This window comes from Paralichthys olivaceus, chromosome 13 (assembly GCF_024713975.1).
Source record: "Paralichthys olivaceus isolate ysfri-2021 chromosome 13, ASM2471397v2, whole genome shotgun sequence".
NCBI classification, from domain to species: domain Eukaryota; kingdom Metazoa; phylum Chordata; class Actinopteri; order Pleuronectiformes; family Paralichthyidae; genus Paralichthys; species Paralichthys olivaceus.
In genome coordinates, this window is record NC_091105.1 from 24870593 (window position 1) to 24886445 (window position 15853).

Consider the following 15853-nt stretch of genomic DNA (forward strand, 5'->3'; position numbering starts at 1 on the left):
TCGAGCAGCTGATTTACAACGGCTCTTTCTAAAAGTTTATAAGTAAATGGGAGGTTTGATATAGGTCTGTAATTTGCTAAGATACCTGCATCTAAGCTAGGCTTCTTTAGCAGAGGCTTAATTACTGCTAGTTTAAAAGCCTTTGGTACATAGCCAGTTAATAAAAAGCTATTTATAAGATTCAATACAGTGCTGCCGACTTCTAAGAAAGCCTCTTTAAAGAGCTGAGTAGGGACGGGGCCAGCAACCAGGTTGAAGTTTTACAGGATAAGATATTTGTGAAAGGGTGATCTGTGAACTGATCTAACCGTGAGTCTAGGTCTACACTTTTTTCATAGTTGACATTTTGTGACTGAGTTTTTGGGGAGTAAAGGTGAATTTTCTCTCTGATAGTTTCAATTTTATCAGTGAAGAAGTGAAAAAGTGAAAGTGAAATTGCTGCTCAATGACAATGGGATTTTTGGTTCAATAGAGCTGTGGCTCTTGGTCAGCCTGGTTACAGTGCTGAAGAGAAACCTGGGGTTGTTCTTATTGTCCTCTATTAGTCTAGAGTAATATGAGGTTCTGGCACGTTGAAGAGCTTTTTTATACACTTCAAGGCAACTCCTCCAGGAGGTAAAGTTAACTTCAGAACGGGCGGAGCGCCACTTCCTCTCTAACCTCTGTGTTGCCTGTTTTACGGTCCGAGTTTCAGAAGTAAACCACGGAGTGAACCTCCTCTGATGAATTAACTTCTTTTTCAATGGAGCAATACTATCAAGGACAGTTTGAAGTGATGAGGTTGTATTATTCACTAAGTTATCGAGTTCTGCAGGAGCGAGGTTGAAAAGATTATCACGCGTTTCATTTACGCATTGGCTGCAGAATAGAGGGAATTATCTCCTTTAATTTATCAATTTTGTTATCGACTATGGGAGAATTTTTGACTCGCCTGAGTACAGTTGCTAGTCATAAATTCAAATGAGAGAAGGAAATGATCTGACAATAAAAGGTTGGAATCACACACTACTAGATTCTCAACATCAATGCCATGTGTTAGTATAAGGTCTAAGGTGTGGTTTAAGTTATGAGTTGGTTTATCTACGTGCTGACTGAAACCAAATGAATCTATCAGAGAGTTAAATGCACCTCTAAGGCTATCATTTGCTTCATCAACATGAATGTTAAAGTCACCCATGGTGATGATTTTATCTGCACTAAGGACTAGTTCTGATAGAAATTCTGCAAATTCATTTAGAAACTCTATATAAGCAGCGGGTGGGCAATAAAGGATGGTTAAATAAACAGGTTTATGTTGTTTGAGGGTTGGGTGGGAAAGACAAAGGGTGAGGTATCATATGGAAATGTTCAGGATGTGACTTTGTTGTACATATGTGGTTTGAGGCAGATTGGAAAAAATACATGGACCCTGACAAAAACTCATAGTTTATATAAATTCAGAAAGTCTTAAACATGGCTTAAAACAAATGTGAAGTTGTTCACATGAAATCTTTGGAAATATGCATTTGAAGTGAGCATCAAAATGTCAAAAAGCACAGCAAATTAAATTTTCAGGCCAAAATGGTTGACTTTCTTTTGGATGTGGCGAAGAGGATTTTTTGTACCTCTGGCATGATACACATGTGTGCCGATTTTCATTACTCTAGGCCAGGGGTCGGCAACCCGCAGCTCTGGAGCCGCATGCAGCTCTTCAGCCCCTCTACAGTGGCTCCCTGTACAGTGTTGTGCATGACACGCATATTTTTTTCGTATCAGGCCATCATGAAATACCAGGAGCAGGCAAATGTGTGAGTGTGTGTCCTCCCAGACAGCGCACACATACATAAAAACCACTCACATGCTGTCAGTGGGTACTAATGAGGAACCTAGTCTAAGAGGGGCACATAAGGGGTTTGTGACTTTACTTCAGAAGTCGCTAGATCGAAAGCTGCTGACGTTTAGAAGATCTGCAGTGATGTTATATATGTATATGTTTTATGTTCAGGAGTGACAGTTGATTGCTGTACATTTCCCACAAATATGGTGAGGACTAAAATAGGCATGCATAGTTCTGTGTTTAATTTATTTCAAAGCAGTTTTCTTTATTGTCGTTCAATAATTTCATAAATGCAACAAATTATAGTTTTTATATATATAGTATAACTATATATAAAACTTTATAAGCTGTGTTATCAAATATGTTTTGCAGCTCCAGACCAATTTTATTTGAGAGAAGAGGGCAAAAAATGGTTCTTTTGATAGTAAAGGTTTCCTACCCCTGCTCTAGGCAAAAGTAATTTAATAGGAAGACCCTCATTGAAATTGTAGGGGCGCGCTATTGATGCATTTTTGGACACACATTCCCGGTCACATTATAATACATACATTTTCTTCACCTGACCTGACCCACCTGCAAAATTTGGTGAGTTTTTTAAAAGTATGTTCAGGCCCCACAAAAAGCATTTCAATATTTTGGGACCTAATAATTGTTGCAAATCTGAACATTAATGAACTGACTTGGGAGGAGGTGAGAAAGCACAGGCAAGCCAAGAGTTTGCTTTGGTAATACCATGACACCCCAGCTCACAGGGGGACTGACTGGCAAAAACAATGGGGTGGGGGAGGAAAAGGACACCAGAGAGCAAACAATAATATCAAGGTTAGGAATAGGACACATGATTAAACAAAACAATGAACTTAATAGGGAAACATCCATGCCAGAAATGTAACACAGAGAGAGAAAGCTACAGAAGGAGCTGAGGAAATGTGAGGTGGAAGTGTTAAATCTGAACTAGAAAATCTCTCCTGCCGAGACATTTTGAATGGGTGTCTTGTGCTCGTTGACGCCGCTCGCACAGAGACATTTCCTTTAAGAGGAAGGACAGAGACCCTGCCTAAAAGATGCTGGTTATTTAAAATAAAAGTCCTGGATGATGACAAGACCTTACCAGTAAGCCCCAAGGAGTCTGGATTTTCAAAATAAAACCCCTGAATAGTTGCAGAATGTTCCCAGGAAGCCTGAAAGACACTGGATTTTCAAAATAAAATCCCCAAATAGTTAAGGGATGTTCCTAAGAAGCCTAAAAAAGACTGGACTTTCAAAATAAACCCCCCAGATGGTTACAGGGTGTTCCCAGGGAGCCGGAAAAAGAGTGGATTTTCAAAATAAAAACCCCAAATAGTTACAGGATCTACCTAGGAAGTCTAAAAAATGCTGGATTTTCAAAATAAACCCCCCAAATAGTTACAGAATATTCCCAGGAAGCCTAAAAGATGCTGGTTTTCAAAATAAAAGTCCAGGATGATGACAAGACCTTACCAGGAAGCCCGAAGGAGTCTGGCTTTTCAAAATAAAATCCACAAATAGTTACAGGATGTTCCCAGGAAGCCTGAAAGAGGCTGAATTTGTAAGATTAAATGCCATGGATGGTGATAAGACCTTACAACATGGTTTCTCTCTGTCTCTCTGAAATTGGTCAAGTCTCTCTGTCACCGACCTGGATCATGCATGATTACAAAATTGAGCAGCTTTTGGAAATGTCTTTCGCTCGCTCTCTCTCTCTCTCTCTGAAATTGGTCAACTCTCAGGGTGTCTGTCCTTCCTCTTAAAGGAAATGTCTCTGTGTGCGAGCGGCATCAACGAGCACAAGGCACCCATTCAAAATGTCTCGGCAGGAGAGATTTTCTAGTTATTTGTTCAGTATTGGGTAAAGGAAATCTGAAGCAAACCCACACTCCTTTCCAGGCGGTGGCGGTAATACATCTTTAACGTTAGGTGCAATCCGCCATGAAAGAAGAAGAAGAAGAAGAAGAAGGAGACGACGAAGAAGAAGGAGAAGGAGGAGAAGAAGAAGCAGAAGCAGCAGCAGAAGAAGACGTTTGAGGTGAGTGGCGATTGATATAAAACATTTGGATTTGGAGTTGGATTTAAGACCGTTTGTTTTGTTTAAGTAAACAGTGGATCGAGTGGAGAGTGAGGGCAGGCTTTCTCTCCTCGAGACTGTTTGCAGCGACGGAGGCGAGACTGGGTGTTCCAGTTTAACTGGAGATCATGGCTTCTGGTTATGTTGTCTTTATTGCAGATTTTTCTGGTCGGTTGCAGACTCAGTCGCAGGTTCGTCATTTTTCCCAAAGCGCCTGTGTGTGAAGTGCGGTGATATACTGAAGCTCTTTTTTAAATAAACATCCAACAAAAACCCATCACGACTTAATACATGTCTGTCCGTGCCAACATCACATTAAACAACAATATAAATCATATAGGTAAAACAATAAATATAGTCCAAAATCTTGGACGGGATTAGAAATGACGAGCTGAAGCAGTTTATTAAATACAGCTTGTTTTCCTCGATGAGATCTTTATTGAGAGAAGAACAACTCTTGTGGCAGTTAAACTTACGTTCAATGGTTAAACTTGAAGATGTGCGCTGCGGTGCGCACATCTTCAAGTTTAACCATGGAGCCTGCAGCTGCGAGCCAGCGCCCTTAAACACAATTGACGCTCGTTTGTTCCGAAATAATAGTAATTAAAAAAATCATGTTAAACAATAACTTAACCAAAAACAGAATAATACTTAGGTCTGACAGGTTTTGTCAAAATGTAACGCAAAAACTATCCAAAAGGCACCGAGTCTAAAAAGAGGGTGAGAGAGAAATAGCCTACCTAACAATTAATTAGGCTACTTAACAAAGCCTCATAAAAATAACTAGTAGGCCTAACTCACATACAACTTCAGCACCAGTCTACTGATTTTTGTTGATAAAGATAAGCATGTTAACATGCTCTGGGGTCAGACGTGAGCGCAGCCTGTTGACCGTCAGTCCAGCCACTGAAAACACCTGCTCTGAGGTGACTGATTTTGCCGGGATGCATAGGTACCTCTGTGCATTATTCACATCATTCAAGCATTTTATCGATAAAAAAATAACGGGATCAACGGAATTCTTAACGATCAATTATCAATTCATCGATTAATCATGCCCATCCCTAGTCCGAACACAGGATAAATGCTGCATACTTATTAACAGGCTTCACAAACTGATGACCATCGTTCATAGGAGACACATGGAGTTATGAAGAATACACATGCGTGACCCCACGGATTGTTGTAATTCACTTACAGCCAATCAGATTGAGACAGTTTTTGTCAGCTTTCCCTGTCAATGGTACTGAACTGTTTAATTACTTTTGAATAACAGTCAGGTTACACTCAACATCATTTCACTCTGAAATATCTACACATAAGGAAGTATAGTATAGAATATTAGTACTATACAGTATTAGGTTGAACTTCTCAACCTTTTCCTGGCTTGAGTATATAGTAGAATTCAGGCCACAGTCCCAGAGACTGAAGCTCAGATCAGGGTCCAACTTCTTATATCCTGATCTGGTGTCTGAGCTGGTGGGGGCACAACAGCAGAAGGTTTAGCTGAGGGAATAAGGATGAAAAAGGCAACACCATAATTGGTGACATGTAGTCGTTTAGACATGTAAATTATATAATAAATGAAAACATTTTGTTCTCAAACTAGTTAACGTTTTATCCACATTACTTCCTTCCTCACATAGCAAACTCAAACGTTAAAGCCACTGGTGCCTTTTATTTGAATACAATTTTGGATTTCTCTAACTTCTCTGGGTTGGAGATTTGTTGGAATTTATTTAACATGTGTTTCCATAAATGTTTCCATAAATTCCACAACTGTGTGGTGGCTCAGGTGTATGAGGGGCTGGCCCAGGTGTAGGTGGGGAAACACATTACTCTTCTTATTCTTCTCATTGACTGTACAATAAAGGACACATATGGGGCCCGATAATACTTAAGATTAGCCTTATGAAACATCTTACTGTATGGTTGTTCAGGTGTAAAAGGGGCAGAGGAGGTCTCAGGATGTAGATTCCTGAAAAGATCAATGGTTCAAGTACAGCCAGAATACTATTTAATTCCTCTATTAACTTTGTATTCAATTTACATGCTGAAAAACACATATGGGCCACAGTGTAGAAATTGTTAAATAAAACCTTTGACAGTCCTCCCACTTTGCTAGGAACAGTGGAGGGGGCTGAGGCCTAAAGACAACAATACATTTTATTTGGTCACATTCACATGGATAGATATAATATTTTTTTAGTCTAAGCCAAGGATTATATCCTATATATCATCAAAAATCATGTATGAATCAAAATGTTGTAAAACACAAGTGTGCCACAGAATTAAAAATGCCAATAATATAAGATACAAATACAGTAACAGAAAAAGCACAGAGATTGATGTAATTTAAAACAGTCTCTTACCTTTGCTAAATAAAACACCCCACATGTGTAAAGTATAGGGATAAGAATCTTGTGTCTCACGATTTGATTCGATTCTGATTCTTAGGGTCACGATTCGATTCAAAATCGATTCTCAATTCAAACGATTCTCGATTCAAAAATTTATACAGTGCATAGTGTGTTAATGAGGCAAATTATGGCATCAAAGTAATACAGGTTGTATAAGATGAGGATAAGTTATATCAACTGATTCCAAGGATGTAAACACACAAAGGTAAACTTCAGACAAAAGGTAACATTTATTCATGCTAAACAAATAGAAACTTACTTACTGTACCAGAAATAATACTGTTACATAAATAAAATTGCATACAATAAAACCTTAGGCCAGCTGCCCGTTTTCTCCCGGAAAGTTACAAAAATATAATTGTACACAAATAACACAAATTGGTGTTTTGTGTGATTTTTCAAAATACAAACTCTTTTTCTCTCTCATAAAGGTGTCCATTTCAAAATACACAACAATGAAACTGGTGTTTTCTTTGATATTTCAAAAATAAAATTGTACAAATAAAACTGCAAACTTTAACTGCTATTTTGTGTGATTTCTCAACAAATCACATAACAAGGGTGGACACATCTTAGAGTTGGTGTGTAGGATTACAGTCATTCATATTCCATGTGGGATTGCTGTCCATCAGTAATATCTAGGAATCAGGAATATCTGGTCATCTTTTGCAAGAAAAGGCAGTTCTTTGAACCTGGGGTCGAGTGTAGAGGCTGTGTAGAGAATGGTCTTATTCTGCACACTCGTGTATTTCTTTGTCAGGTCTTCGTGGATGCCAGTTTGATTTCTCGGACAATGGGTGTGTCCCCAGCGATGCTTGCGTCTGTGTCATGGAGCAGCTGTGCATGCAATGGAGCGATCACTGACAGTGTGGGTGTGGAGTCCTCCGACATGATGCTGGTTGCCTCTAGCTATTTCCTCAGCATTTGAAATGTCTGTTTCGCTGAGTATGCAGATGTCGCTTGAGCTACCACATTTCCTCACCTGTGGAGAGAGGAGAGTGGCACAAATAGCTGCCTGCTGCTCCAGAAATCTTTTGATCATTTTGAACACGCTATTCCAGCATGTAGGCACGTCAGTTTTCAGCTTGTGTAGTGGCAAGTCCAGGAGCCTCTGTTTATACTGCAGGGCATGGGCAGCGATGCTGCTGCGGGGGAAGAATCCGGTGATTTGCCTAATCCGCCCAAGCAGCCGCGACACCAAATTTAACTTCAGAGCTCGCTGAGCGGCGAGGTTTAGAGTATGTGCAAAACATTTAATGTGTGTCAAATGTTCACAGCGTTATCTGTAACAATCACCAACTCCAATTGCGTTAGTTTATATTCATCTGCGACACGGTATCCTATGAGTACGCGCAGAGAAGCGGAGAAACGATTTTTGAAGTTTATGAATCGATCCAGAATCGTGATTCTTACATGAATCGTTTTTTTCCCCCACCCCTAGTAGTAGTTGTAGATCGACATCTGCTGTAGTTTGTTGTTCTTCAGTCACTGAAGTTGAAGGAAAATTTGAGGAAGAGAGATGGAGATGAAGCTGAAACAGCACCAAAATGTTCAGTGGCTGGGAGGGGCATTATGTCCATAGTGGTTTAGCACTACCAAAGAGAATGAATGGGAAACTGTTTAGGGCCGTTAAGCTAAACAAAACACAACTGCCGCGCGGCTCCAAGAAAAGTGCCTTTCTGTGACACTGGTGATTTTGTTTTTCGTAGTTTCTGTATTGCAAGTGGTGTTAATCTGTGTGTAATCTACACATATACTGTCGGAACTGTGTCAAGTGTGTTGTCAATATGACGCATCTGGCAAATCTGGAAAACGTACTTAACGTCTTCATAGTCGAACAATGTGTTGTGTATTTCTTCTCTACTGTCAGATGACTATGTGCTTTGTTGAACTTGTGTCAGTCGAAGAAGTAAATAAAGTACCCTGTGTAACAATGAAAACTCGCAAATTATAATAATAATAATATAACTTTTTTGTATTTTGTATTTTCACGAACATTCTGGTGTTGCAGGCAATTGAGTACGCTTCAGGAAACATCATTAAAAATAAAAGGGCCGTTTTGTGTCAGTATCATCTTCAGACAAAACCACTTACTTGTGGGGCTAAATATAAATGTGAGTAAAATCCCACCAGGGGAGTAGATACACTGTCCTCCACATAAAAAGGTCTCACATAAAGGTGATGAAGCTGCCAACTACGCTACTGATCAAACTGAGAGGCAGCATTACTGCTAACTCTGACAGGATGGCAGGAAGAGGAACAGACATAGATAGCATGGAGTGTAAAGAAAATGACCAGTGTTGGGAAAATTAAATTATCTAAAGTTGGGAGAGTGGGGGAGCAAGGGACCAGTGGATGCAAGGGCTAAATCAGTGGAATACCTCTCACAGTAAGCTTGGCACAACTTGTCCCACCCTGTGGGATAGGGCAGTAGAAAATGAGAGGGAGCTGAGAAAAAAGAGACATATAGAGTATAATGATTGAATTTTAATTAAAGTGGCTACCACAGGAGTTATACTTTGGATTTATGAAATTAATCGAATTAGGGATTTCGTGCCAAAGCCAATGAGATGCTTCAACTATCAAGGGTTTTGGCATATAGCTAAGATGTGTTAAGGGAAGAGGAGATGTGGCGGGGAACATGAATATGGGAAATGTGGGGAGGGGGTGAAACCTAAGTGCTGTAATTGTGGAGGAAATCACAGTGTAGCTTATTGGGGATGTGAAGCACAGAAAAGGGAGGTGGAAGTGCAGCACATAAGGGAGAAAGAACAAGTTTCCTATGCTGAAGCAGTTAAGGTGGTTAGGCAGGAAAGACAGAAAAGAGAGGGGGATTGTAGTAAAGAGCAAATGGCAGAAAAAGAACATCAAGCGAAAAAGAATGCATGGAGTGAGAAAAAGAAATTGGTGACCTTTATAGCTGGAGTAATAAATGCAACATATGAGATCAAGTCCAAAACTGAAGGATCCAGGTTATTTTGAAAGCTGCAGAGCACCATCTGGGTATGATAGGTCTAAAATGGGAAGAAGTGATAGATGAACTCTATCAGCTCGCAGGCGGTGGTGGCGGTGGGGGAAATTTCCGATTCTTAGATGCATCATGATTTGGACGTGGACGATTCTGAATCGATTCACAAATGTCCAAATTTCGATTATTTAAATAAAGTAATACAGACGGTTCTAAAATGCGGAACTAAGAAGCCCGGTACGCGTCATCTCCGGGACACTATGAGGAGCGCATCTGAAGCGGGTACGCTGCACAGAGGAGAACAAACATAATGGCTGCAGCTCCTCATCTCGCCGTGAGATGCGAACAGCTCCTTTCAATTTAAAAGCAGACGTGTGTAAACACTTCGGCTTCTACAATGTCGACGGCGGAAGCTGTGTCGCGCTAAACTAAAATACTTTGGCAACACAACAAACACGAGAAGCCATCTAACTCGTTTCCACCTGACAGAGGAGACGGGGAGACGGAAGGCTGCGACTAGTGGCCCTACCGACCAGAGAACAATTGAGGAAGCAATTAGAAAGCTGCCACCCTCATCGGAAAAGGCGAAGCGAATTATGAAGTCCATCTCGGCATTTATTGCCAAGGATTTGTGTCCGTATTCCTTCGTGGAAAATCAGGGATTTCGAGCAGTTCAGGCATACATTAGAGCCCAAATACATCATCCCATCGCGACGCTATTTCATCGACACGTCCATCCCGACACTCTACAACTGTATTGCACAAACTTTGTTTACATTTTTTCTTAAATGTGTATAGGACACATTTAATTTTTGTGATTCAAGATACCTGTTACCTTTGGTTCTGTATAACGAAGTTGTAACTTTCCAGTTTGCACACATTTCCATTAGTTTAATAAAATCTAATGGAAATCAACTCTTGTTTCTTATTACAAATGCACTGTTTTTAAAAATTGCAAGTGATGAATTTGCATTCAGTGAGACGAAAAGAATTGTTGTGAAAAAGTGCATCAATATACATAAATTGAAGATGCATCAATAATCGTTTTATAATCGAATTGTTGACCTCTGAATCGTAATCGAATCGTGAGGTGCATAAAGATTCCCACCCCTAGCATGTACACAGTAATAGTGATAACATGTGAGAACTCCCGTGGGAGGTAATATGGCCACATGCTATCCGCTAGCAGCTTAATATCTCTCGTGCACCGCTGCTCCTTCACACAGATGTTCCGTAGGTTGCACCACTTATTGTTAATAAACATCGCCACTCCTCCCCGCCCTCTGAAGTTCAAAATTTTCCAATATAATCAATGAGTCCGAAGTGTTATCATTTAGCCATGTCTCTGTGAAACAAGTGATGCTCGCCTCCCGGTACTCCCACTGCTGGCTGGACAGTGCCGCTAGCTCAGTCATCTTATTGACGTGTGTATTGGAGCGATCTTACGTTTCCCATGATATGACAGAAAGTAAGCATGGTTTATACCTCCTTTTCTTCTCCCGGCACTTAACTCCAGCTCTGCAGCCCCTCTTACTTCTTCTGATCTCAGAGGGGATCTCTGGTCTTTCCGTGGGTAGTAGCTTGGGTACGCTGAGTGCCAACAGCTGGTCGCGGGTGTAAACAATGGAGCCCTGGCTGAACGGGTTGCCCAATGTCGTATTAAAGAGTCATATGGGTATGTAGCAGTGAGGACAGATAGAACAAAGGGGGCAGGAGGGGTGTGTGCCACTTTTGTGAAACAGGGTATTCCCTACAGAGTAGAAGGTATGGGAAATGAGGAAGGATATGTAGTATTGAATTTGGGTGGAAAAGGAAGAGCTGGTAATTTTAAATTATTAAGACTCACAGAGATAGAGAGGCAGAGTAATAGTACAATTGTTTGGTGTTGATAATGGGCACAGTGCCACATGGGGGAGTGACCAAACAGACACTAATGGTCAGGTTGCAATAGCAGTACCAAGTGTTAATTTTGGATCCAGTAAGCGAACATAGATAGATCATCTGAATGTGTATGCTGTTGAGATGTTTTTGCCATGATGATGGCATCAGAGTGGGTTGACCAAAGTAGCTGCACGAAGATAGTTATATGCAGTGAGTCCGTATCCTCGCACTAGGGCTGGGTATCACCAGGTATGTCGCAATACGATACTATCATGATATTTTGCCCACGATAATGATAATATCACGATGCAGCGATTCTGCGATAATCGATATATTGTAAGAAATTTCATCCACGATACATCACAATATCTGTGTCACTGAAGAAATGTATTAACTGCTCTAACTGAATGCAGAAAATACACTCTCACAATACACATACATAATACAATCTCACTGCTAGTATTATCAACTTCTTCTCTGTGAACATCGACACATATCTGCTGCTTAACAAGCAGAATCACATTGTTTTATGAAAATTGGCAAATTTCACTGCATATGAAAAATAAACATTTTAGTCAGTGCATTATAATCTCAAACAACTGGGTGGTCTATGAAAACGTGGGCACACATTTTAACTTGTACTAACCACCATGTGTAAAGTTTAACCTAAACCTGCACTGCAGACTGCACATACATTTCATTGCTATTACTCATATCAATTTGTTCTTTGTAAACTTGAAAACATTTAACTTGTGCTTAGTACTTAACACCTTGTGTAAAGTTTAACCTAAACCTATAGTACGCACACATTTCAAAACTGTCATCAGTCAGTGGTAGAGGTGGAGAATCTGGGTATTGCTTGACCTCCGTTTCAGCTATGGAAGTAGCCGACAGATGGTGGGTGGTCTTGAACGTCTGCCCAAGGAGATCAATTCAATTTATTTGCATAGCGCCAAATCATAATATACATTATCTCAAGGCACATTACATAGAAGGTCAGGACCTTAAAATCAAAATATAAAGAAACCCAACAGTTCCCACGATGAGCAAGCACTTTGGCGACTGTGGAGAGGAAAAACTCCCTCATTAACAGGGAGAAACCTCTGGCAGAACCAGGCTCAGTGTGGGCGATCATCTGCCTCGACCGGTTGGAGTGAGCAAAGAAAACGGGGGAAGGAGATGAGAGAGGGGTGGAAAAGAGGGGAGAGAAGAGAGAGGGATAGTGGGGAGGGGGAAGTAGGTGAGAGAAAGACCGGGGACACTTGAGTGCCATCAGGTATCAGATCTGACTAGTTAAAAATGGAACAACAGTGTAAAGACTATTAATTACTGTGGATAACAGACACATTTTATATCATAATGAATTAATGCGATATTGTAATTAGTAATAGCAGAAGTTGTTGTCCTGAGGTTCCGGGGTCAGAGATATCTGAAATGAGAGAGAAAAAAGAGAGAGAGAGAGACTATTTTTATGTATTAAAATAAATAAATGAGTAAATGTGGGGGGACAGAGAGAAGTGGAGAGGTTCTCAGTGCATGATGGGAGTTCCCCCAGCAGTCTAAACCTATAGCAGCACAACTAAGGGATGGTTCAGGACTCACCTGGTCCAGCCCTAACTATAGGCTTTGTCAAAGAGGAAGGTTTTTAGTTTTACTTTAATTGCTGGGACAGTGTCTGCCTCCCGAACCCAGAGTGGGAGCTGGTTCCATAAGAGAGGAGCCTGATAGCTAAATGTTCTACCTCCTGCTCTACTCTTACAGACTCTTGGAACCACTAGAGAGCCTGTGTTTTGTGAATGAAGTGATCTATTTGGATAATATGGTGTTATCAGCTCTTTGATATATGAAGGAGCTTGAATGTTAAGGGCTTTAAATGTGAGGAGCAGGATTTTGCAATCTATTCTGAATTTTACAGGGAGCCAATGTAGAGAAGCTAAGACAGGAGTAATATGATTTCTCCTTCTAGTTCATGTCAGCACTCGTGCTGCGGCATTTTGGACCAACTGGAGACTTTTTGCCAATTTTCTGGGCATCCTGATAATAAGGAATTACAGTAATCTCTTCTAGAGGCAACAAATGCGAGGACTAGTTTTTCAGCATCCTTCTGAGACAGGATGTTTCTAATTTTGTTAATATTGCGCATTTGGAAGAAAGCTGTCCTAGAGACTTGTTTTATATGTGGGTCAAATGACATGTCCTTGTCAAACATAACTCCAAGGTTCCTCACAGTGAAGCTGGAGGCCAAGCTGACACCATCCAAGGTAACTATCTATTCAGACAGTGATTTTCCAAGATGTTGAGGGCCAATTACATCGACCCTAGTTTTAGAAGTAAGAAGTTTTGGGTCATCCAGGCCTTGATGTTCTTGAGACATTCCTGAAGTGAACTAAGTGATTAGATTCATCATGCTTCAGAGAAATGTACAGCTGGGTGTCATCTGCGTAACAATGGTAGTGTATGTAGGCCTGGGACGATAAGAAATTTTGCTGGACGATATATTGTCCCACAAATTATTGCCGGTAAACGATATTATTGTTAACATGATAATATATCATAATAATGCACACCCTTTCAAATACAATAAACTTTTATTTCTCAGTGTTTTTTACCATTGTAATTGTAATTTCAACAACGTTTAAATATCCTTAATAAATAAAACAAACCAGAAACAATAAACAAAAATAAAATGGACTCTCAGTCTCTGTTAGCAAAAACAGCACTCAAATATAAAACCACACACAACCAAAACAATTAAAATGGCTTATCAAGTCTCCATTAACAAAATTGCACTTCAATAAATACCGAACATTTAGGCCGTTTGTGACATGTATTTTCTCGCAGGCAATTCGTACTGTCTGTCAAACTTTTGCAGCATCCCTCTCAATGCTGGCTTTTCAACTGTATTAAAGGGCAGCATTTCTTTAGCTATGTAGCGAACTTCACTTTATGTGAGCGCACACCAATTTGCGCTGTTCTGTTTATATTTACTTTGTCGACCAAACGCCTCAGTGAGTGTTGACTATCGGAACGAAGGCTCTGCATCTTGAGGTGCACTTTGTTTCCCCAGCTGGGAACACTGGGTCGGGTGGTTATGCTTTAGGTGGGCAGTTTGTTGTGTTGCCTTTTTTCGTTTCCACCACTTTTGAACTGGCTCATCAGTGTTGATGGGCTCACCTTGCTCATTCGGTTTGAAGCCGAAATATTCCCACACCGGGGCTGTGGCATTTGGCTTTGCAATCATCTTTTTTCCTCGCGTTACTTCGCACGACGCTCACTCACTGCACTCTGTATGTGTAGCATTTGTGGCTAATGCTAGCAGCCCCGCCTCCCCCCACAGAGACAAAGACACTGGATGACTGACAAGAGGGTTCACTCCGTTCATTCCGCAACAAACGCCCCCAGGTGCTGAGACCGAGCACAGAGTGAACCCTCTTGTCATCCAGCCTGCTTGGAGGCAAGAGACGAGGAAAACAAACATGCATGCATATGGCGATATATCGAGGCCGGCAAAATTATCGAGTTCATTTATCACCGGCCCAGGCCTAGGTGAAGAGTATCAGTCCAAGGACAGAACCTTGTGGAACTCCATGACTAAGTGCATGTGCATTGAGGGGTCATTGTTGATGTTAACAAATCAAAATCTATCTGATAAATATGATTTAAACCAGTATAGTGCAGTTCCTCTGATCCCTATATGTTGTTCTAGTCTCTGTAGCAGAATCTTATGATCTATGGTGTCAAATGCTGCACTAAGATCCAACAGGATGAGTACAGAGACAAGTCCATCATCTGAGGCCATGAAAAGGTCATTAGTGACTTTCAATAGTGCTGTTTCTGTGCTGTGATTGATTCTAAATCCTGACTGAAATTTTTCCAGCAAACCGTTACTATCTAAGTTATCACACAGCTGGTTAGCAACTGCTTTTTCTAGGATTTTTGAAATGAAGGGCAGGTTTGATATGGGTCTATAATTAGCTATAACCTCTGGATCAAGTGTAGGCTTTTAAAGCAGAGTGTTAACAAAGACATGTTAATCTGATTTAATATGGAACTGTCAATCAGGGGGAAACCTCTAATGTCTAGTTGGGACAGAGTCTAATTGACAAGTTGTTGGTTTACATGATGAAACTAAGTTCAGTCAGTTCAGGAAGGTCAATAGAAGAAAATTGGTTCAAACATAAATCTGGTTCTATGGTTTCAGGACCAGACAATGTATCTATGTATGTGCTATTCATTGGGAGGAGGTGGAGGATTTTATCCCTGATGGTTATAATTTTTTCGTAAAAAAGTTAATGAAATCATTGCTTCTCAGGGTTAGAGGAATAGATAGGTCAGTAGAGGTATGACTTTCTGTCAGCCTGGCTACAGTGCTGAAGAGGAACCTGGGGTTGTTCTTATTTTCTTCTATTAATAATGAATAATAAGAGGTTCTGGCATTTCTAAGTGCTTTCTTGGACATTTCAAGCTATCCTTCCAGGCTAGGTGAAAGGGCACGCTGTGAAGCAAGGTTAAGTACATGTGCAAAACACCGAATGTGTTCAAATCAAATCAAATCAAATCAAAGTTTATTGTCACATGCACCAAATAACTTAGCGTCATCAGAGCAGTGAAATTCTTGTGACATGGCAGGCAACATCTACGCAGTAGACGGGAAATACAAGATAAAAATAAAAATACAAAAT

The 15853-nt window shown here is 40.5% G+C and overlaps 1 protein-coding gene across 3 annotated transcripts in view; it reads left to right on the forward strand.

Annotated features, from left to right (window-relative positions):
• Positions 1–3528: 3528 nt before the first annotated feature.
• LOC109632240 (protein phosphatase 1 regulatory subunit 35-like) overlaps positions 3529–15853 on the forward strand; it is a 52071-nt gene continuing 39746 nt past the window's right edge. The window contains exon 1 of one of the 3 annotated variants that reach the window (XM_069537478.1): positions 3529–3863. The gene's annotated coding sequence lies outside the window, so the exon portion shown is untranslated. The remainder of the gene's footprint in view (positions 3864–15853) is intronic. The other 2 variants (XM_069537476.1, XM_069537477.1) reach the window with 2 other exon arrangements.